Raw genomic sequence first — 24,021 nt, 5'->3', positions numbered from 1 at the left:
GGGATGGGGGGGTTTGTGGAAGGGAAAACCAGGAAAGGGGATAACATTTGAAATGTAAATAAATAAAATATCCAATTAAAAAAGAAAGAAAGAAATGGTGTAATAACAAAAGCAAGACAAAAGAGACAACAAGCAAGCAGTTCTTTCTCCGGGGCTAAATGGGTGGAACAGGGCTGGGTGTACGGCTGGCATTCAGGTTTAAAGAATCAGTTTAGAGTGAACAAGGCGACATATATGAATGTGCTGGGTCAAGTGGAGGAACCTAGACACTGAAGAGAAGCTGAAGGGAGGAATCTCAGACCAGACATGTAGAACCCAGGATAGGGGACCCCACGTCTGAACCTCACTAAGGGAAGAGATACATTCCTCTGAGAGAGGAATAAAGAAGGCAAAGACCACACGTGAGTTTATACACATGGGACCCAAGAAGGAAAACTTCCCGAAGCCGATTGACTAGTTCTACTAATTGCCTCTCGAATAAGCATCTGGGAAGGGACTTGAGAGACACCAGAAAGTTTAAAATGGCCAGGGTGGAAAACATAACGGGGGGGGGGGGTGTGCTACAACTAGGAACACATCTTCAAATAGAAAGCGGACTGGAAATATCCCAATATTAGACGGAGGCTCTAGCTTTAGCCTCCATAAGGGCATGGGCTCTCTGTGCTTATTCCATACCCTGTGCCTGGCATGTAGTACCAGCTCAGTTATGTTTTCTTTATAAACATCTCAAATGCAGAGCAGCGATAGCTTCACCATGATTCCATCCAACCGTTTGCACAACAAATATAGGATTACACTTTTAGACAGAAACTCGAAAACAGTAAAAGAATGTTGAGGCTGTGACTGAAGGAATTTGGCCAAAGAGTGAGTAGATGGTGTCTCATAGGCACAAAGGAGCAAAGATGGGCCCACATTATGTATAAGTCTTGTTAAATAGCATTTGAAATGTAAATAAAGAAAATATCTAATAAAAAATTGTTTAAAAAAAAGTCTTGTTAAGCCAGGGTCACTAGCTATAACTGAAAGACACATTCCAAAAAAGAGTGAAAGAAAAACATTAAATTTCAATAATTTTTAAAACTCAGTCCAGGTGGGGGAGACTGGATAGTTTCCTTACGTGTTTTTTTATTTCCCCAGCAGTATCTGGGGTACTGTGTCTCTTTCTAGTGACACTAAGAATTAATCAAAGAGTGCAGGGCCCCTAAAGCCAATCTTACAGGTCAGCTATCTTTATAGCCTTAACCAGTTATTGATCAACAAAGTCCTCAGCCTTCCTTTGGATGAAGCTGGGTAACAGGAAAGACACAGAAGTATGCTCTGGCCAAGAGTTCCAATTATAGAGATGTGGGGTGCCAGAAAAAAAGGGGTGCCTGTGCCAAAGTCAATTAGCCTGGCACAGATAATCTAAGTCACCAGTACCGGCCCTGGGACTTCCTGAAGGCTTAGAAATAGAAGTTGGCACAATCTATAGGCCACTAGACCATAGTGCCCTATAGATAATCTTGACAATGGATTCCTTTTGTTGCCATTTGTCTGGCCTCCCACAGACCTGTTCTTCCTGCATCCTGAACTGCAACCGATAACTAAAGAGACACCCCATCATTCAAGAAGGACTCCAAGCTTCCTTGGCAGCCCTGGGCTGGCAGAGGGGTCCTACTTCTCAGCCACTCGGCCTCCCATTTAACTGGTACTCTCAGAGTCAGGATGAGTGCACCCATAGAGGGTTGTGTCTGTGACTTTAGGCCCCATGTCAAGTGCCAAGGGGCAAAGAAGACTCACACAGCAGCTACGGGAAATAAAAGTCTTTAGCGTTCTCAGGGTATTCTCTCTGCTGCAGATCAATGGCTGTCAACGCCTCAGAAGAGAAGCACACCTCAGTCCTGGAATAACTGTCTGAACAGGAGACCCTGTTCTACCATCTGTTCACTATATAAACCTGTTAGTAACATCCATATCATAACATTTCTTCATCTGCAGAGATGATCACAGAACCCTACCTTACAGAATTATGATGAAGATAAAAAAAATCATATCTAAAACTTACAAATAATTTAAATATAGTAAATGCTCCATAGGTGTTAATAATTGCTACTTCTCTAGATGTACGAGAAAATGCACCCACAAAGTATTCTACACACATCACCAGGAAGAGACTTGAATATTTATTACTGCTGTGAAATCAACAAATCCTCCTTGACACTCAATGCAGTGCCTGCATTGACCCAGGACTTAGAGGAAATGGAGAAACAGTATCACTTGACTACACAGGGGAAAACGCCAATGGATTAAGGTGAGAACATCAGCATTCACAACTTTAAGAAGTGTGGTCCAGTGCTTCCCGCACAGGAGGCTGGTTGCTCCAGGAACAGGGCAGGATGCCACAGGATGATCATGAAGCATGATTTTCTTTCTTTTATAAGCTATTTTCAATAGAATTTTAATTTAACATCAGCACAAACATTCTGAAGGGAAGTTCAAATTTGCAGTCATTTTTTTTTTTTTGAAGACAAGCATGAGATGTCAAAAAAATTTTCCACATTGGCTATGAGACAGATAAACAGACACATATTCTGCACCCCCACACTGAGTCATTCCTCGCCACGCAGTGGGGAAGTCTGAGAGACATATTCTGAACAAGAGCAGACATTCAAGCACTCAGAGCCAATGAGCTGGAAAGAGCCTCTGGAAGGATTCCAGGCCTGCAGGTGAAGCCATGACCGTGCCAGGAAAGCTCAAGCCAAGGCCCCTGCTGATATACAGTTCTTTCATTTACAGACCTAAAGCTTTCTGAGCTCTCTACTGCTGGATAAAATTCTGTATTATATAAGACCCGGAGCACCCAGCCACTGCACTGCACCAACTCACTAACCATGTTTGGAGAGTCTGAAAGTTTTGGTTTTCCTGGAACACGTGGTATTTCTTCTCTGAGGAAAGGAGGTCCTCAGGGACCTCATAGTAGTATACACCAATATTCTAAAGCTCAGATGTCCTTCCTAAGGGATAACACACACACACATGCACACATGCATGCGTGCGCCTTAGAATCCCATCTCAGTCGTTTTAAGACAGGGGATACCCACCATGCAGCTCAGCAGCCTTTCCTTCTCCAAATCACACAGCCCCAGCCTTATTCATCAAATTTCCCATCTTTAAATCTTTGTGGAGAGTATCAAAGTTCCAAAGAAAACTGAAAATTGATGCGACTGGAGCAGGATGTCAAGCCACTTGAAGAGGACTAGAACTTAGTTGCTAGCACCCACGTTGAGCACTCACATTCATCTCCAACTCCAGGACATCCAGCCTACTCTTCTGGCCTCCAGGGGCCCCTGCACACAAGGGTAGGTGCAAGCACACACACACACACTCACACATACACTCACACACACACATGTTTGTATGCACATAAATTAAAATAAATCTTTCAAAAAAAGGGAATTGAAACTAAGCTTTAATTTTTTTTCCTCAGTTATTTCTCAGCCATGCACATTTGAGAGGGCGAAAAAAAATCACTCAGTTGTTATAATGTTCCAGATCCTTCATCTTGAATATGAAATCCTTAAAGGGCTGTTATGTGACTGAAATGAAATACCACACGGATAAGTACCTGTTAAGTATGAAGGTGAGTTTGGAATAAATGTTTGCCTTTCATCCAGGTTATTTTATATTCTATAAAGGTGTGACAAGCTAAGCCACATACACACAGGTGATACTTGGTCGGGCATCACAGTGGAGAGCTCTTCGAACTTGAAATTAGATTTGCATTCCAGCACTTCTGGGGATTAGCTGTGAGACAAGTAACTTAACATCCCAGGCAAAGGAGCCTTCTTAAAGGATACTGTATCTTGTTCCAGATACCCTTGTAAGACCGTGGTAGGATAAGTGAGAGAAAGCACTGTTTGAGGTTTAACTAAAAATTTAAAAAACAAATATAAGGTCTAACAGGTGTGGTCTAGCTGTTGGCCACAGGCCACATGAGTCTGAGAGTGGTAACTAACATAGTCCAAGACATTTGTAGATCCCCGGTGTGTAGCAACTGTTAAAAAGTTAAACTCCCCTTGCTAGAAGCACTTAGGAAAGTAACTGTAGTAAGTGTTCAGCACAAGTTGTTACTAAAAGAGTACAGATGCCAACAATTGGGAGATGAGACCTCATGACATTAAAAAGCTTCTGCACAGAGCCGGTGAGACATGGCCAAGTGGGCCAGGGTACAAACCATAAAGCATAAAGAGCTGAATTCAGTCCCCAGACCCACAGGGCAGAAGTAAGGAACCGACTCCCACAAGTTGTCCTCTGACCACTGCACAATCACTGTGGTACATACATACACACACATACATACACACACACACACACACACACACACACACACACACATATACATACATACATACATACATACATACATACATACATACATACATACACTAAAGTGATTTTTAAATTTTTAAAACTTTTATACAGCAAAAGAAGCTATGAAGTAAAGAGGCACCCTCACAAAATGGAATGAAGTCCTTGCCTGCTGTACATCCAACAGAGAACTGATATACAGAATAAGAACTCTTAAAAAAAAAAAGTAAACAAACAAAAACAATAATTGAAGAATGTACCATAGTTGTAAACAGATCTTTTTTAAAAGAAATACAAATGGCTAGCAAGACTTTAAAAGATGTTCAACAGGGAGCTGATGAGATGGCTCAGTGGTTAAGAGTGCCGACTGCTCTTCCAAAGGTCCTGAGTTCAAATCCCAGCAACCACATGGTGGCTCACAACCATCCTTAACAAAAAAATCTGATGCCCTCTTCTGGAGTGTCTGAAGGCAGCTACAGTGTACTTACATATAATAAATAAATAAATAAATAAAAAGATGTTCAACATCATTAGCAACAGTTGGTTGAAAGATCCATGAAATTCCATCTGACCCCAGTGACAATGACTGTCATCATGAAATCGAAAGGACAGCAAGTGCTGGAAAGAATGGAGAAACAGGAAAGCTCACTCACAGTTAGTGGGAGTGTGAACAAGCACAGCTACTATGCAAGTCAGTCTGGAGGGTCCTCAAAAAGCTAGAGATAGAACTCCATGAGCCACCACACCTCTCATAGACATCTACTCAAAGGACTGCATATCCTACTCCAGAAACACTCAGTCAAATACAGTTGTTGCTTGTCTATTCACAACAGTCAGGAAAGAAAAGCAGCCTAGATATCTGTCAATAGATGAGCAGAGAATGAAAAGATGACACATTTACAAATGAAAAGATGACACATTTACACAGAGGAACTTTCATAGCTGTAAATAAAAATGAAATTGCAAGTTAATGGTTGGTGCTGGAGGGAGGTGACCCAGGACCCAGGAAAACAAACTTTACATGTTCTCTCTTGTATGTGGATCCTAATCTTAGGATATGTGTGTTTTCCTTGTAGAGGCCAGGAAACTGGAAAAGGGCCATTGGGTCAAGGGTTACCTCAAGGGATAGCAGAAAATAGGTAATATGAAAACAAAGAGGGAGGCTAATGGGAGGAGTTGCTGAAATAGAAATGGAGAAGGAAGAATAAAGGGAAGAAGGGGAGGGGCTAACCAAACTGAAGAGTGTATTAAAAAGCCCTTTGGAAATCTACTCTCTGTAGACCATTTTTAATATATAGTTTTAAAAGACAGTCAGAAAGGAGCCTGCGAGCTGGATACTGCACCTAATAGCTATAGTTATTTAACCAAACCCAACGATAGGTGTTACGTCCTTCTGAGCAAAACACTACAAGTGCTTGCCGTTCCTTTCGGTTGCCCCCGTCAGAACTAATTGAAAAGATCCTACCACTGAAGACATCGCACGTCTTGGTCCACAGGTGTAAAGATTTGAGCTGGAACTGGGCTGAAAGCTTCCTCCATGCTAGCTAATCTTCACAGTTTAGGGAGTTACTGTGCAAGCTTCAAGAAGTGGGGCAAGAAAAGAAAACTCTAGTCTTACCCAGATGAGAACTATCATACCAAGCGAGGCAAGATGTGTCTACTGGCACAATGGTGGTGTAACTGTTATGGGGGTAACCATTAGTTAACTTAGTTGGGGCCATTCTGAAGGAGAAATGAATGCCTAGTACTGTAAACTTAATTTAAAAATCCATGGCTGAAGAGGTCTTGGATATGGGGAAAGGGGAACTTGTCACTATTGTTCAGCTCAATTGACATGGTGCCCAACTGCCTTCTCAATATTTATGTCTATGCTCCCAGACAAGTGCTATTTTCAGCCTTAATCAGAGAAGTTTCTCTTCGCCAGGAATGGTGGTGAATACAGAAACTCAAGGCTGCTCAAGGTGCAGAGAACACAGGGTGGCTGAGTGTTCAGCCCTAAAGAAGACATTTACACCACACAATCTAAGGCTCAGAGAGCAAGGAAGAAGAGAGCATGGGAAAAATAAACGAGCCAAAAGATAGGGGAAAGGGCAGAGAAATGTCTTCTTCTGGGCACATCACCTCCCAGCATCCAAAGCTGCCTGCAATCAGCCTGCTTACGGCTCAACCTGTCAGTAGTAGGCGTGGATCAGGGAGGGGCCCTCAAGGCTCTATGCCTCCTGATTGATTCTGAAGCAGGGCAGTCAGTGGTGTATCTAATGATGACGATCCCATCAGATTCCAGTGAGGAATTCTAAACATGTTGTCACCCAGGCAGCCCTGGTTAAACTCAGTGGGGAACAAAACAAAAAGACATGAACATGGAAAAGAAACTTATTTAGGGAAGAGGATCATAAGAGATAGGAGATGAGAGGGGAGAGTGTCAGTAATTAGAAGGGGGTGTGTGTGTGTACACATATATCTGAAACTGTTAAAGAGCCAATCCAATAAAAGATTTTTTTTAATTAGTTCATCATTTTGCACCAATGGAATGACTTACAAGCTGGCAGTATGACACTCAAATTTCATTTTTAAAAAAAAGTGCAGTTTTAAAGTTCAGGTCTTACTCAGTGACATTGTAGAATAAATCCAAAATGGTCTTCATGATTTTCCTGAACACAAAATTCTCACTATTGTTTTCTTCACCCCTTCCCCCCCACCTCCCAAAATGCAAGACTTGCTTTCTCAACTGTTTAGAGCATGTCGTTTTATTTAGCTTTTATCTTTCATTCATAACGAACTTTTCACGTTGTTTTACTTTATTATTGATAATCTAACCCATCGTTACTATTTCCAACTGTCATTCTGCCCTTTCTCTTATCATAATAACCCACAGCTACCTTATCTTGTCTTCCGGAGAAGTACCTGTCCCTGACTTGCTATTGCGTTATCTGGTGGAATCCGTGGGGGACTGTTCATTTGAGAAACAATAGGGAAGGCCAGAAAGGATCAGAGATTTTGCCAAGCTCATTCGGTACATCTGCATTAGTCACCAAATGAAGAACTTCACAGGAAATCAATCAGAGGATTTCTAGCCCAATGTTTTCGTCCAAAAAAAGAAAAAGAAAAAAAGCACAGTACTTAGCAATAGGCATAGAATAGATTCAACACAAAAATGCAATTATGTAAAAACTCATTTCATGTGAATACAATGATTACAACCTTCAAAGTCATCCAGCCTGTATAAATAGGCTCATTCAGCCTACTGATAGATTGGTAGGTAGGTAGACAGCTATTCAACGATAAAAATAAGAACTCAAAGATTCATTTCTGGTTTTTTTCTCCTCATCCAATTTGTCAGCCAACAAAGTTCCATTCCACTTTCTGGTGTCCTACCTCTCTGCCCACTGTTCTTGGACAGAAATAGGCGGTGAATGCATACACGTGTTTCAGTGGAACTTACGTCCCTTGTTCTCTCAGTCTGGAATTAGTGCCTGCACATAGAGCTGCTCTCCGGGAGGGCTGCTCCGGTACTGAATTTAGCACATTAGGGCAATTTCTGTAGGAACCACTTATGATGGCAGAAACCAAGGGTCAAACTTCAGTTCTAGAGGACACCGAAGGGCATGTCAGGATGATGGAGAGGGTTCTTTTCTGAGCACAAATGTCTGCAGCCATCACAACACAGTTGCCAAAGTTTGCTGTTTTCTGGGGGCAGCTTATACAAATGACTGCTGCAGACTCTGTGTGCTGAGCAAACACTGCCCTTCCTGGCATTCCTCCTGTGCTGGAGTTTCTCTACAAGATTGCTACCACTGTTTTCTTTAACACTAAGGATACGCTTTGTATTCCTCATGGCATTAATGACATCATGTCCTCGTGCTGATCCGGGTGTCATTCATCAAATACATGATGTCATTAACTGACTCCAACTGGGGTCTAATTCATCTATAGAGAATGTGAAAACGCAGTTCTTTCATTCAACAAGTAATTATTGTTGAACATAAATTCATTTGTTAATTGAAATAAGATTATTTTTCTCCTATAGATGCTAATTCTCCATAGCTCCTCTAGTGAAGAAGGCAAATCCCAAAACTACATAGAAAGAATTCACAGTTCCTGTCCTTACCTAATAACTAGGGAGTAAGTGCCTCTTACATGCCGAGTTAAGCCACATAAAGAGAACAAGGTGAACTTACTCCTTGTATTCTTGGAGTTTACTGGTGTCTCAGGTTCTCTATTGCCATGATGAAACGCCATGACCAAAAGCAGTTTGGGGAAGGAAGGGTTTAACTGTAATTTGTGTTAAGTGTAATTTGGCTTACACTTCTACATCATAGTCCATCATTAAAGGAAGTCAGGACAGGAACTCAAATAGGACAGGAACTGGAGACAGGAGCTGATGCAGAGGTCACGAGGTGAGGGGTGCTTCTTACTGGCTTGTTCCTCATGGAGCTCAGTCTTTCTTATAGAACCCAGGACCACCAGCCCAGGGACTGCACCACCCACAGTGAGCTGGTCCCTCCCTCATCAATCACTAATTAAGAAAATGCCTTACAGCTGGATCTTACAGAGGCGTTTTCTCAACTGAGACTCTCTCCTCTCTCGTGACTGTAGTTTGTGTCAAGTTGACATTAAACTTAGCCAAGACAACTATCTAATGGGGACACAGACAAATTAGTTACAATGGTGTGTATGGGGAATGAGAGTATGAAGCAAGTGAAATCCATTATGAAGGAGCCACACTCAGTCAAAGAAAGCTTTTCAAAAGAAAAGCAGCTGCAACTGAGACCTGCAAACTAAGAGTGCACCATCCTGGAAGTAGGTGAAAGAGACAAGTGTGCTCCGGCGAGAACGGTGAACACTGGAAAAAGATTCTTAGGCAAAGGAAAGCCTAGGGCACAACAGTCACAGTCAGTGGCATAGGTCATAGACGTGATGATTGGAGAGCCTAGAACATAAAGAGCAGCACTGACAGTTAAAGCCACCCAGCCCATCCTAGCTGCCTCACTCAGCCTCACAGAAAGGTATGTAGCCCCACCTCTCCCAAGACCTGGGTGTGGGTTTTTTTTTGTTTTTGTTTTCTTTTAGGGAGGGTTGGGTTTGCTGGGATGTTTTTGTTTTGTTGTCCTGGTTGTCATCATTGTTGTTGTTGTTGTTGTTGTTGTTTGGGTGTGTTTGTTTGTTTTTGAGGCCAAATTTCTCTGTGTAGCCCTGGCTGTCAGGAACTCACTCTGTAGACCAGGCTGGCCTCCACCTACCTTTGCCTGCTGAGCGCTGGGATTAAAAGCATGTGCTGTCAACTCACAGCTAAGACCTAGGGTTCTTTACTTAAAAAAACATATCTGCTATTTCTGCCTGCCCAACATCCTGTCATTTCTGACAATAATTCATCAGTTTTCCTTTAAAAAATCTTCCCAGTCTATTCTTAACTTATATACCACATATGAGACATAGCCCATCTTTTGATCTAAGAGTGGGCACAAATATTCAGGCATAAATATGAGAATTTTATGTCTCCCTAACCACAGAGACTAATTCAGCATCCAGCACATGTCCAGGGACATCTCACTCTGAACTGGAGCTTGGGGGTGGTGATGTCTCCAACCTACAGAAGTTTTCCTGAAACCACTGAAGAAGAAGAAAAATACTCTTCCCACTGGGTTAGCTGAGATAGCACAAAGCCAATATGGGTGGAACTGGTAGCCATCTCCTCCCCCACCCATTCGCTCGATAATAGTCTATTAAGTAACTGCTATGTGCCTTATGCTGTTATAAGCATCAGGATTTCAAAATAAAACAATTCTGTCTCATACCTTCCTAACATCAGGTGGTAAATTGTGGGCTACTAAGGGGGTAGGGAAAGAGGGGGAGGGGGAGAATGCCCGCGTCCAGCCAGAGTTCCTCCTGTGCTCTGGGCAGGCAGACGTGGGAGGGCTGCCAGACGCTTTCCACTTGGCCCCGGGTGGGCATCTAAGCCACTGATCCCCCTTGACGGGGGGTGGGGGGTGAATAGGAGGCTGCCCCCAATATCAGGGGCCCTGGGGCGACACCCTCGGCCCCAGGAATATGGGAGAAAGGGCAGAGGGAGAGAGGTTCCCACACAGGCGAGAGTCTTTAGTCCGGTCTGTGGCTGGAGCACAGGAAGGCCTTCTGACGAGAGATTAGGAATGGCTCATTAGAAGAAAGCCTATCCCATCGTTCAAGCATGGCAGGCCTTGATGAACAGAGACAGTCTATGGTTTTAGAGCTTTATTGTAGAAAAGCAGGGGGAAAGAGAAAAGGTAAAAGAGAGAGAGAGAAGAGGCCAAGAGGAGGGAAGGGGAAAAGAAGAGAAAGAAGAAAGGCTAAAGTAAGAGAGAGAGTAAGAAAGAGGGAGAGAGAGGAAGAGAGAACAAGGAGAGTATGAGGAGAGAGAAAGCAAGGGGGAGAGTGTAAGAGAGTGAGGAGGGGCCAAGCAGCCCCTCTTATGGTGGGACATTATCTTGGTGTTGCTAGGTAACTGGGAGAAGTCTAGCCTGAAGGTCAGAAGCTTGAGACATTGTCTCCATGACTACTAGCCACACACTTCTCCTGTGGGGGCTGTGGGGGGCGGTAACTTCGACAGGAGCCTTGAGTCCAGGAGACATGAGGGAACGCCTACCACCCCATGTAGGTGAATTATCACCACCAGGTCCCGGGGTTCCACACCTCAGTTCAACTGGAGACCAGCCTGTCTGTGAATAGCCCATTGCCCCACAGTAAATAGTGGAGAGAATGGTTCCAGAATGCTATACCACAGGCAAGGCGAAGCTTCAAAGACAGTCAGTAATGTTCTCCTTAATTCAGTACAGGCTTCAGGCCAAACTAAGGGACTGGTGGTAAGGAAGACTGATCTAGGTGTGGGTGTCAGATTCAAAATATAGCAAGGAAGCAGAATAAGCAGGTTAATTGGACTTACACAGTCCTGGATTGGTGACCTCAGATGCTGATGTCCCTGGTCAAGAATTTTACTGGGAGAACCATGTTGGGCCACGGTGAGTTTAGTTGCCTTTGGGAATGCTTGCTGGAGGGGTCCAAAGCGGCAACAGTGAGTCAGGAGGAACTCCCAAGAGAAGTCTAAGGAGACATGGGTTTGTGGCAGATGATATTCATCTGTTTATGCGTTGTGTTTTTGTCCTGAAGATTTTGTGTGCTTTAATCTAGGCAGTAGCAACACCCACATCATAATTAAAATCACTGCTATAAATGAGACCATCAAAGGTGAACACAGGCTTCAAAATAACCGTTTAGGTGAGAAAGGAAGACAGAAAGGTCCATGAACACTGAGAACACAGGGTCAGAACTGCATTGAGGGAGATGACAGCAGGAAGGCCAGTGAGTGCGTCTGACGCCAGAGTAACCTGGGCGACCTGGGCCACAAGAGATCCAGTACCAAACAGAACAGGACGGGGTGGGGGGGGGGGAGGAAAGAAAATAGTGTAGGAGACCACATCCTATACAAATTTGAAACTGTGTTAATGCAGTTTCATGGGGTTGATGGAAAGATCAGGATGGAGAGAAGAGAGCAGACGTGGTGAAGGAGCTGTGCGTTTTCATTGGCTGGCTTGGTGATTAGTGGATAATGTAAAATGGAACACAGAAGAGTTTTTAACTCAAAATGGGAAACCAATGAAAGAAGAGGCTGAAGGAGCAAGTAAATAAAGAACTGGGAGATGGAGGTGGTAGTCTCTGGGGAGGGGACTTGTCCAGGTCAAAAGGACACTTTAGCTTGGTGTAGTATCAAATGCCTATAGTCCCAGCACTTGAGTCTAAAGTAGGAGGCTAAAGAGTTCAAGGCCAGCCTAGACTGTATAGTAAGCTGCAGGCAGGCCTGGGCTACCTGTCTCAAACAATAACAAACAACCATAACCATGAAGAACCGCAATAAATGCAAAAGTACAGACAGCAAGGGATGCATGCAGAACTGTGTGCATAGTTTAGTGAGCTAGACTAGGCAAGGCTGATGGGGGAATATGTGTGTAGTAATTATGTTAAAGAAATCTATCATTTCTATTAAAGCATCTTATGAGTTTCCCCCAGTTTCCAGGGTAATCAGTTGATCTATGGTGGTGAATTTCTGGAAGCCAGGAAACCCCACACAGTCACTAACGGCAAATATTCTATATTTTAGTTAAAACTACTGCCTGTTTTATTTATTTATTTATTTATTTTTACTCCTTCAAATTTCTTTCAGGTCATCTTAAGAACTTTCACTTTGTCCCTCTGTCCCTCAAAAGTCATCAGTAGTAAGGCTCCTGTCCCAAGCACTCGAAAACCGATACCCAGATATCTAAGATGAGGTGGCATCGAATCACTATTTCTAAGGCCTTTTTTCTTGAAAGCAAGGCTTGTTCCTAAAGTATTTATACTGTGAGTGGGTCCTCTCTAGGAGGATCTTCCCAGACTCTTCCAGAATATCACAAGGTGAAGAGTCCTAATTGGTGATGGGTGAGATACACTCCTAAGGAAAATATCCATCCTTTTACATGTGGACAAAATCCAGAGCTGTGTGAGAAACTGTTCAGCAAGCAGGAAACTCACACCAGGCGGGAGCTCATCCATCCCCATGCAGTCACTACACAGCCCATGAGCTGCAGCCCAGAGTGGCACATGGCTCATCAGGATCTGCGCCAGGACCCAGCTCTCTCTTCTCCCAGCCCAGCGGTCACTCCTCCCCTCGTACGTAACATCTGTTTTTCCTACTGAGCTGCAAATTCCACAGGGGCCATCACTTCTTCCACTTTGTTTGCCTAGGTTTTCCCAGCAGAGAGGTGGGAGTTAAAAATATCTGTTGGCCAAAACATTAACTGCACTCCAGGTAGGCAACAGGTGGTCCCTTTTGAGGTTTCCTGCAAAGCTGGTGAGCAGAAAAAAAAAGTCTCCAAAGAAAGAAAGAGAGAAAGAGAGAGAGAGAGAGAGAGAGAGAGAGAGAGAGGGAGGGAGGGAGGGAGGGAGGGAGGAAGGAAGAAGGAAGGAAGGAAGGAAGGAAGGAAGGAAGGAAGAAAGAAAGAAAGAAAGAAAGAAAGAAAGAAAGAAAGAAAGAAAGAAAGAAAGAAAGAAAGAAAGAAAAAGAAAGGAAGAAAAGGAAGGAAAATCACCAACCTGTAAACACATGGTTTATGAACTCGGCAAATAGCAGGAACTCTGGACCCAACTTCAGGATATAAACCTTGGGAACAGAAGCCACACAGCCACCGCTTGCTCACCACTCTGTGCCAAGTCCTCATTTGTCACAGTTGGCAGGCACCAGGCCCCTAGTCATCTGTATAGCTTGAGAACAGAAGTTTCCACATTGTCTCTAAGTCAGCTTTAACCAGCTTGAATCCTCCTTAAAATATTTAACGGGCTCTATCCTCTCCCCAAACACTGTAATTGCCAAGTCTCCTTTCATCTAACCATAATCAAACTTGCCTAAATTCCTGTGAAAGTTGAAATTACATGCACATTAGCCGTGCATTCCAGCCAACAAGGCAAGGCCCCTGCCAGGGTATGCAGTCACTGTACAGAGTGAGGGTCTAAACCAGCCTCAGCCACCATTGAACTTGAGGGTGGTTGTTTTTTTGTTGTTTTTTGTTGTTGTTTTTTTTTTTTTTTTTCCAAACAGGATCCTGTCAAGTTCTTCATTCTGATGAAACCATGTGCTGGCCTGAATGCCTGTCTTCCCTGGTTCAAACTACATGCTTTTTCAAATGAATCTGTTAGAAGGGTCTCCAGTAAAAATTACATTCCCTCTTAGTTTTCTTCTGCTTGGGTTTGGTTTGGGTGAAGTTGTTAGTGGTGAAAATAAGTACTTACATCTTTGCTCCTAAATGAGGAGCTGCTGCAGCTGCTCCTGCGACATCCCATCCTGACAGCCTGCTGTTACTCACAGCTGGCAGACACTGCAAACTGCCGTGCCACGTCAGCCACACAGAACCTTTCCGCTTCAGCAACAGTTCCCCCACGGAATAATTTAGTAGTAGCTCCTGAGGCTGGAAACATGATCTGATCACCATTTTGGGACAGTCCCACTAAAAGGGGCACTACTTCAAAGTATAGAGAGTAACCACACAGAACTCTGAGTGCCTGATCAAAAGTCCTGAAGACACTAATCATCACACTGGCTTTCTTAGCAATCATGACATCAACTTAGTAAGTGCCCCACCTCAAAACTGTATCAGGATTAATGGTAGCTCATTTTTTTTTAAAGTAATGAATTTAGAATGGCAAAATATTGAAAAGGTTTTTGCTTAAAATTAGGGGTACGATTGAGTAAATTAATACAACTATGTTGTTAAGCGAGACTAATAATTAAAAATTCAGAGCTGATACCATTAACATACAACATCTTCTTTTCTTTTTTTTTTAAAGATTTATTTATTATATGTGAGTACACTGTAGCTGTCTCCAGACACTCCAGAAGAGGGCATCAGATCTCATTACAGATGGTTGTGAGCTACCATGTGGTTGCTGGGATTTGAACTCAGGACCTCTGGAAGAGCAGTCAGTACTCTTAACCGCTGAGCCATCTCTCCAGCCCCAACAGACAGCATTTTCTGAGTTATTATAGTATAGAAAAATTGTATCATTCCTTTTTCCATCTTATACATATACATAATTTTTTATGATTATACAAAATTATATATTAGTTATTGAATCGACATTGATAAAGGTCATAAAAGATGTGTGGCGGCAGCTGCTAATATTCCCTTTCTCTGAGAAAGTCTGAAAGAGAGCATTGACAAAGTAGAAGTTACTTTCTCAGATGAAATAGCATCTATTATGTCCTGTTTCTGTAAAATAGTCTCTTTGTGAATCGTGTGTGTGCTTAAAGGAAGGTCTGTAAGTTTATGAAGTGCTAACTAGATATCTAAAAGCAGTGGGATTCTACAAGACTTTGCTTTTACATATAGTTTTAAGTGTGTTTCAATTCTGCTCCCTCGGGGGAATCTAAGTAATTGGGAAAGAAAAAAAAAACCATAAAGGTGTTTTTATTAAGTGAAAACCACTGGCAAGTGGTAACTTGCCTGAACCCTTATGCTCCTGAGTCTTTTGCTGAATCTTAAGTAGATTTGGGGTTGTGGAGGGGCGCTAGCTGTAGTGTTTGTGGGTTTTTCTCTGTTCCAGACACACTCACAAATGCTGAAGACGTTCTTAGACTTTTCTAGAACAGATAAGTTCAGACAACAGAAAGAATAAGAAACACTGATCTGGTCCTGAGCTCCACAGCCCTCCCCTTTTTGTCAGAAGCAGGCTATATCACCCTGCCTTGGGGGTGAAAAAGGAACCCCAGGCCACAGGCCCACACAGGGATAATGCTGGACTCGGTGTTCAGTCCAGACTACTTCAGATAATGCTGCCAGGGATGACCCTGAAGTCATTTATGGAGATGCTTGTTACAGAATGATGACTGGCAGGTGACCAACCAAGCCTTCCTCTGTTTCAGCAGCAAGAAATTGAGTAATACAAGCTCTTACTGATGAATAACCAAATAACAAACAAATGTTCCACAACTAGAACACAGGAGAGATTACTTTTTTTTTTAATTGAATCAAAGTGGGGCTGGAGAGATGTTTCAGTGGTTACGAGCACTGACTGCTCTTCCAGAGGTCCTGAGTTCAATTCCCAGCAACCACATGGTGGCTCACAACCATCTGTAATGAGATCTGATGCCCTCTTCTGGTATGTCTGAAGACAGCTACAGTGTACTCATATAAGTAAAATAAGTAAATCTTAAAAAAAAAAAAAAACAAAAGTGGGGAGGGGTTGAGGGAACAGAAAAACATCATCAAAATATAATGTATGAAAAAATGATGGAAATAGGTAAATAAAAGAGTAAGTATATGGGTTGACATAAAATAAAATGAATAACAAATTTCTAATGTGGAAAGTTTAGAAAATTCAAGCTGTTCAATCACTCTAAGGCTATGTATCAAGTAAGCATATGCGTGGATGAGAAGGTCAATGTCTATTGTTTGTATTTGCTAGACCAGAAGAGGCTCTCAGTGTTGGACTTGCATAGGGGAGAGCTGCGGTTTCAGAAAAATGGGTGAATTACAGAATTCTTCCAAGATTTACTTTGTAAAAATCTAGTGTCCATTATGAAAGAGGATATAACTTATTCACAGTAGTAACTTACTTTTTTTTTTCATTCTAAAAATAATCCTAGCTGACTGGCTTATAAACAGAAATTTATTTTTTCTAGTTATGGAGATTGGAAAGGCCATGGATATAACTTTTTTTCTAGTTCTAATTCTGTCATGGATTTTTTTTTCCTTTGAGTGGTGGATAAGTGCATAAAACTATATTCCATACTAAAAGTGTAAAGTCTAATATAAAGCTTCACACGGGCTGGAGAGATGGCTCAGTGGTTTAGAGCACTGGCTGCTCTTCCAGATGTCCTGAGTTCAAATCCCAGCAACCACATGGTGGCTCACAACCATCGTAATGGGAGCTGATGCCCTCTTCTGGAGTGTCTGGAGACAGCTACAGTGTACTCACATATAATAAATAAATAAATCTTTTAAAAAATATCTTTTTGTTGTTTCTTGATATTGTTTGCTTTTTTAAGACAAAATTTTGCTCTGTATCCCAGGGTAGCTTCCAACTCTGGGTCCCCCTCCTTCTGCTAGAAAGACAGTTGTGTGGTCACCTCTTAACCTCTGAGCCATTTCTCTAGCCCCCAAAAAGTATTTTAAGTAGTGATATTTCTGGTGGCTTTTACTTCACTGTCTGTTTGAAAGTAAATTTCTTATTTTTCCCTATGAAAACTAAATAATCAGAAAAATTATGAAGCTGTTCATATTATTATGTAAAACTAAATAATAACTTGTTCACGGTAGTGACTTACTTTTTTTCTTTTAATACTAAAAATAACCCTAGCTGCCTGGCTTGCAAACAGAAGTTTGTTTTTCCTAGTTATGGAGACTGGGAAGGCCATGGTGAAGCCACCGGCAGATTTGGTGTTTGTTTGTTTGTTTGTTTGTTTGTTTGTTTTTTATGAAGCACACTTTCCTCTACTTGGTTGTCTAAATCATGGTGGGATGATGGAATGATAAAGCAGCTCCCTCATCCCTCCTTTAAACACACATGAATCTCATTCATGAAGCCTTTGCCCTCATGTCCTGATCATGCCCCAACTGCTAAGATCACCACATTAGATGTCAGGATTTTAGCATATGAATTAGGGGTGATATTCACCCTCTAAGGCATCCCATCATTCAAGATGGAAAGAACTGAAGGGTCAGAGAGGTTAAATAACTTGTCCAAGTCCAAACTGGACAAGTAAGACTCCGGGCCTCTAGATCTGAGATCAAGCTGTTTTGGCTTTCATTATTAAGAATGACTGTTACTGTGCAGGTATGGCACTGCCACTGGGATGTGAGCCCTCACACATCAATCATTAATCAAAGAAACGCCCTCACAGACGTGTTCACAGGACAACCCGATGGAGGCAATGCTAAATTCAGATTTTGCAATTCCTGACAAAAACTAGCAATCACATGAATATTCTCGCTCTGTGTGCAAAAAACACTTCCTTAGATTTATGCAAAGAATAGTTAAGTCTGAGTTGTATTTGCATCTTGTCTTGCCCTCGGCTAACTCTTATTTTTGTTAATAACCACCCAACTAGATAAAATGTAAGATATAAACAGATACCCATAAAAAGTCAGGAGGTACATCAATGTTCTTGGTACACATGCAGCAAAGACGTATCCAGACATTAATAGCCCTGCATTTCCCTTGGCTTGGATACCTCAGATGAACTGAGGAAGTTATTCAATCTATCCACTTATTGCTAAACCACTGAGTAAAGATGGAAGCAAAAAAAAAAAAAAAAAAAGTGGCCATCGCTTTTGGGGTGTCCTGGATGCACACGTTTGTCAGCATCTTCAGCAGGCTCTGATACAAAACTCACAACAGAAAATAACAATAAACATTTCTTCTCAATAAGAACCCTAAATTCTATCTGCTAGTGTAAGTTCCTGGTTTATAATGTACTAAAAAAAAAAAAAAAAAAAAAAAAAAACTCACATTTATCCATGACACAGGCAAATGGTGAATAGAAGTCCTGACCTCCCTGGTTGCAATGGTATGTGAGACGCCCAGGTTTAGAGCTGAGGCAGCAAATGTGACAGCCCTGTGTAGCTGTGAAGACATGTGACTAGGCTGCCTGCATGCCTGACCCTGACTACCACTCTCCAACCCCATTTAACTAAATCACTGGGTCTCTCTGAGCCTCAGTTTTCTTACCTATTAAGTGGGGCTAACAATAGTCACCTCAAGAACTACTGTAAAGAGTACTTGAATAACTTCAGGCAAAACACCCAGAAACATGCACACAGTCTGTGGCTCGTGCCTATCACATAGTATTCAGTTCTTTATTTCAGACAGCTTTGTGTTGTATTTTCTGTACAGGTTTATGTCATTGATCCAGCAGTGCTGTGTCATCTGTCTTTCCTATGAGAAAAGACAACATGATCTTCATGCAGAAGGTAAGTGCTCGGTTCCAGGTCCCACAGCTAGGTAGCAGAGAACCAGACTTCAAGTCCAAGTCCAGTAAATATGGAGAACTGAAAACCTCAGCCCCTAGATTCATCCCCCCATTAACCCATTAACTCACTGAGGGATTTTTGTGTGCCAGGTACCGTGCTGGGATTGAGGCTGTAGAGATGAGCCAGGCAGTGGCAGGAAGCCCTTACAGAACCTATTTGCTATAGACAGAGATAGAAAACCCCAACCACAAAAAAGTAAATGAATAAAAATCATCATAAATGTCAGGTGATGTTAGTGTTAAAAGACTGAGGAGGAGTCAGAAGATGCATGGCCAGGGTGGGGTTACCAGCCTCCCTGGGGTAGAAGCCTCAGGAACACTTCTCCAGGAGAGAGGTAGCCTGTGAGGGGTTTCCATGGTGATGAATGAGTGGAAGAGTCTCATTCACAGTCACAGAGTGACTTTGAGTGCAAATGCCTGGAAATGGGATGGAGTGCCACCATGGTAGAGTGAAAAGCTCAGAGACAGCACAGGGAGTTGTTTGGCAGCCATAAGTTGTAAAACAGCCAACCCCTAAGAGAATGGGACAGTGACTTAGCTGTACTGAGAGGATCAACTGGAGCGCTGGGTTCCCATCTCCAGAGTATGATTGTGACAGTGTGTGAGTGTGACAGTGTGTGAGTGTGACCTGTGGAGAGCCGTGAGCAATTGCCATCATGAGCCTCCGCTGTGCCTAACTGGTAAACAAGTAATATGCGCAGGTGCAAGAGTAAATTCGTGCCAAGTCACTGCCCATCCCAGGGCGTAGTAGTGGGGTGATGAGTGAGCAGCTAATCAGGAGCTGACACGTCACATGGAGGGGTATATAAGCAGCATCATTTTCCTTGTTGTTGTTCTTCTTTCGCCTATGCAATCAATGTTCTCCCAATAAACGTGTGCAGAAGGATCCTGTTGCAGCGTCATTCTTCCTGGCCAGTTGAGCGCGAGCAAGAGTGACCGTGTGTGAGTGTGATAGTGTTGTGACAGTGTGTATGACAGTGTGTGTGTGACAGTGTATATGTGACAATGTATGAATATGGCAGTGTGTGAGTGTGACAGTGTATGATTGTGACCATGTATGAGTGTGACAGTGTGTGTGATCTTGTGTGAGTGTGACCATGTGTGAGTGTGACAGTGTGTGAGTGTGATAGTGTGCATGACAGTGTGTATGACTATGTGAGTGTGATTCTGTGTGAGAAAACGTATGAATATGACAGTGTGTGAGTGTGACAGTGTATGAGTGTGACTATGTATGAGTGTGACAGTGTACAAGTGTGATAGTGTGTGTGACAGTGTGTATGACAGTGTATGAGTGTGATAGTGTGTGTGTGACAATGTGTGAATATGACAGTGTGTGAGTGTGACAGTATGTGAGTGTGATAGTGTGTATATGACAGTGTGTGTGTCACAGTGTATCTGATAGTGTGTGAGTGTGATAATGTGTGTGACAGTGTGTGAGTGTTACAGTGTGTGTGACAATGTGAATGATAGTGTGTGTGTGTTTGTGACAGTGTGTGTGACAGTATGTGAGTCAAACAGTATGACAGTTTGTGAATGTGACAGTGTGTGAGTGTGACAGTGTGTGTGACCATGTGTGATTGTGACAGTGTGTGAGTGTGAGAGTGTGAGCTATGATTGTGACTGTGTGATTGTGACAGTGTGTGGGTGTGACAGTGTATAACTGCAACAGTGTAAGTGTAACTGTGTGTCACAGTGAGTGTCACAATGTGTGAGTGTTACAGTGTGTGACCATATGTGACTACTACTGTGTGAGTATGACAGTGTGTGACTGTGACAATGTGAGACTGTGATAGTATGAGAATGTGACAGTGTGAGACTGTAACAGTGTGTGAGTGTCACAGTGTGTGTGTGACCATGTGTGATTGCAATGGTGTGAATGTGACAGTGTATGGGTATCACAGTGTGTGAGTGTGACAGTGTGACAATGTTTGAGTGTGACACTGTGTTATTATGACAGTATGAGGTGGGAAAAGGGATTATTCAGAATCCTTATATTATTATTATAAGGAGGTTGGGGATCTGAGAGACCAAAATATGAGTTCAATTCTCTGCATCAGAGGGCTCCCAAATTACCATTGCCCAGTAATCCTGTCTGTGTGTCTATCTGGCATTGGCTTCTCAGATGCAGGGATAAATGATAATAGGAATTTATCAAGTCTGGCCAGGCCTCTTATTCCAGCTGCCTGGGAGGCTGAGGTAGGAGAACAGAAAGCTCAGGTCTGCCTAAGCTACAGAGAAAGTTCAAAGCCAGACTGGGTTGGGATGTAGCTTAGAGGTAGAGTTCTTGTCTAGTGTGTGCAAAGCTGAGGGTTCAGTCTCCAGTAAGAGAAGAGACTTGTCATGTCTGGGGGGTTTTCTTTGGGTAAGATCATCAATGAGAGTTGAGCCTGTACCCTGTGCTCATTTTGGGAAGGAAGGGTGCTGAGATATAAGGGTGGTGTGAGTATATGGTGGACTGGCAAGGCTGAAGAATGGTTGGAGTTGGAGCTTTAGACGGAACATATGGAAGTGAGGCTTGAGGCTAGTGCCTGTAGACCATCTCCAGAGTATGACTATGACAGTGTGAGTGTGACAGTGTGTGTGACAGTGACTATGACAGTGTGTGTCACAGTGTGTGAATGTGACAATGTGTGAGTGTCACAGTGTGTAACTGTGACAGTGTGTGAGTGTGACAATGTGTAACTGTGACAATATATAACTGTGACAGTGTGTGAGTATGACAGTGTGCATGACACTGTGTAACTGTGACAGTGTAAGTGTCACAGTGTGTGAGTGTGACAATGTGTGAGTGTCACAGTGTGTAACTGTGACAGTGTGGTGACTGATACTGTGTGATCATGACAGTGTGTTACTGTGACAGTGTGTGAGTGTGACACTATGTGGGTGTCACAGTGTGTGACTGTGACAGTGTGAAGTGGGGGAAATGATGACTAGGAACTAAGCAGGTTGGGGGTCTGAGAGGCCCAGCAGAGTTGGCTGGGAAGGAAGGAGACAGCTGAAGCTAGCTGGTCAGCCTAGCGGGATGGCGAGTTTTAGGTCAATGTGAGGATATGTCTCAAAAAAAAAGAAAAAGAAAAAGAAAGAAAGAAAGAAAGAAAGAAAGAAAGAAAGAAAGAAAGAAAGAAAGAAAGAAAGAAAGAAAGAAAGAAAGAAAGAAAAGAAAGGAAGGAAGGAAGGAAGGAAGGAAGGAAGGAAGGAAGAAAAAAGAAGGAGGAGAGGGGGGAAGAAAAGAGAAAAGAAAAGAAAGGTAAAGAAAGGTGGATGAGGCTGGAAATGGCTCAGCAGATCATTCAGAACACTCTTACAGAGGACCCAGCTTCAGTTCCCAGCATCTACACGATGGCTCACAACCATCTGAAACTCTAATTCCAGAGAACCAGGCACTTTCTCCACAGGACACATGGTGCACATCCATAGAGGCTGGCAAGATACTCATACACATAAAATGAAATAAGTAAACCTTTAAAAATTAATTAAGGAGGAAAGCAATCAAAGAAGACATGGGATGTTGGTGTCTGGCCTCTACATGTATGTACACACACACCAGTGCATAAATCACACATGCACAAAACACACACATAAAATACACACGGAGAGAAAGAGGATGCACACAGAACTGTGTAGGAGTCAGAGGCTCGGAGTCTTTTACTTAGGTAATCACCAATCAGACATGGCAGGACTGTGATTATAACCCTCTGGAGACAGTGGATAATCAATTGTATTTCTCCCTTTTATAGAAAGAATCATGTCACTTAATGACAAGGCTACATCCTGAAACGTGCTAGTGACCCTGAAGACACCAAAGAGCAAACACGCAAACCTACATTGTGTGAGTCAATCACTCGCTGTGGTCCCTGCCGCAATCAAGAGATGTGGTAAGCCCGAGATGTATGGCAGGAGGCTGCTGTCTGCTGTTTACAGAAAACCCTTTCCTAAGTGGAGGGAGAACATTCTAACCTAACACTAAAATATGTGTGGTGGACTGACAGGAACCAGAAGCAGTCACATGTCACCGGCCTGTATGACTAGTATGTGCTGTACTCTGTACAGCTGACATCACAGTGGACTCGTTTAAACCATCATCGCCACAAACACGTGAGCGATGTGTCGTACCATGATGATAATTCCATGTCTGCAAAGTCACTAGGCAGAAACTTTCAACTCCACTGAGGTATCACGGGACCACGATGACATCTGTGGTCCACCATGGGCTGGAGGATGTTATGTGAAGCATGGTTGTGTTTTGTTTAGACTCTTAGGCAGCATGTTAATTTCCTACAGCTTCCATAAACAAAGTACCACAAACATGGAGACCTCAAATTGTAAAAACTTATTTTCTCATTGTTCCAGAGCCAGAAGTTCAAAACCAAATGTTAACCTTGCCTATTCTCCGTGCCGGCTGGCTTCCAACCATCCTGGCTTTTCTTGCTTGGTTCACGGCTGCAACACTCCACTTTTTGTCTGTGTCTTCATGTGGCCGCCTTCCCTGTGTGCATACATGTATGTGCATGTGCATGTGCGTGTGCGTGTGTGTGTGTGAGTATATTACTTTTCTGGTCAATGAGATGAAATACCTAACACAGACATAGGTGGCAGTGTTCTGGAGGAAGCATGGGGTAGCTCCCTCACATCTCTAGTAGTGACTAACTAAGAAGCAGAAAAGGCTAGACCAAAAGCAAGGTTGGACCATTACCCTTAAAATCTGTCCCTAAGAACCTATCTCCATCAGCTAGGTCCCATATTCAAACAGGTTTTACACCTCACAAAACAGTGCTGCCATCTGAGGACTTTAGACTCAGACATATGAGGCTATGGAATACATTTCTCATCTGAACCATAATTGTGTAAACTTCTCTTTCCCTAGAATACCTAAGCTTAACTGGATCATATATGCATATATACATGTCCAAATTATACTATATTCACAAGTTATAAAGTCCTACACTGCCAACATAATTCTTTGTGTGGAACAATTCAACAAAGGGTTCATGGATGTGACTTAGGGACAGCTAGGAATGGCATTCTTACACAAAGACCACAGGTTCTTTGGGCCATTGTGAAATCTCGCTTCCACCACAGCTAGAGGAGGGTCACAGTGGGCTTCATTATGGACCTCAGTGTCCAAGCAGAGGAAAGTGTGG

At 42.8% G+C, this 24,021-nt stretch overlaps 1 protein-coding gene and 1 long non-coding RNA gene across 6 annotated transcripts in view; one reads left to right on the top strand and one right to left on the bottom strand.

Annotated features, from left to right (window-relative positions):
* Positions 1 to 14,270, bottom strand: part of Sec16b (SEC16 homolog B (S. cerevisiae)) — a 61,693-nt gene extending 47,423 nt beyond the window's left edge. For 3 of the 5 annotated variants that reach the window (XM_006497049.2, XM_017312986.1, XM_017312987.1), the window contains exons 1-2: positions 14,143 to 14,270; positions 13,450 to 13,617 (exon numbers count right to left, since the gene is read on the bottom strand). The gene's annotated coding sequence lies outside the window, so the exon portion shown is untranslated. The remainder of the gene's footprint in view (positions 1 to 13,449; positions 13,618 to 14,142) is intronic. The other 2 variants (NM_033354.3, NR_027641.1) reach the window with 2 other exon arrangements.
* Positions 9,280 to 23,001, top strand: Gm15486 (predicted gene 15486). Its single transcript, NR_151610.1, has 3 exons — positions 9,280 to 9,353; positions 18,745 to 18,821; positions 22,618 to 23,001. It is a non-coding gene; the product is annotated as a predicted gene 15486 (long non-coding RNA).
* Positions 23,002 to 24,021: the final 1,020 nt, after the last annotated feature.

The sequence above is a fragment of the Mus musculus genome, chromosome 1, assembly GCF_000001635.26.
Source record: "Mus musculus strain C57BL/6J chromosome 1, GRCm38.p6 C57BL/6J".
NCBI classification, from domain to species: domain Eukaryota; kingdom Metazoa; phylum Chordata; class Mammalia; order Rodentia; family Muridae; genus Mus; species Mus musculus.
Note: the sequence above shows the minus strand (reverse complement) of the source record. Positions and strands in the feature narration are given on the sequence as shown.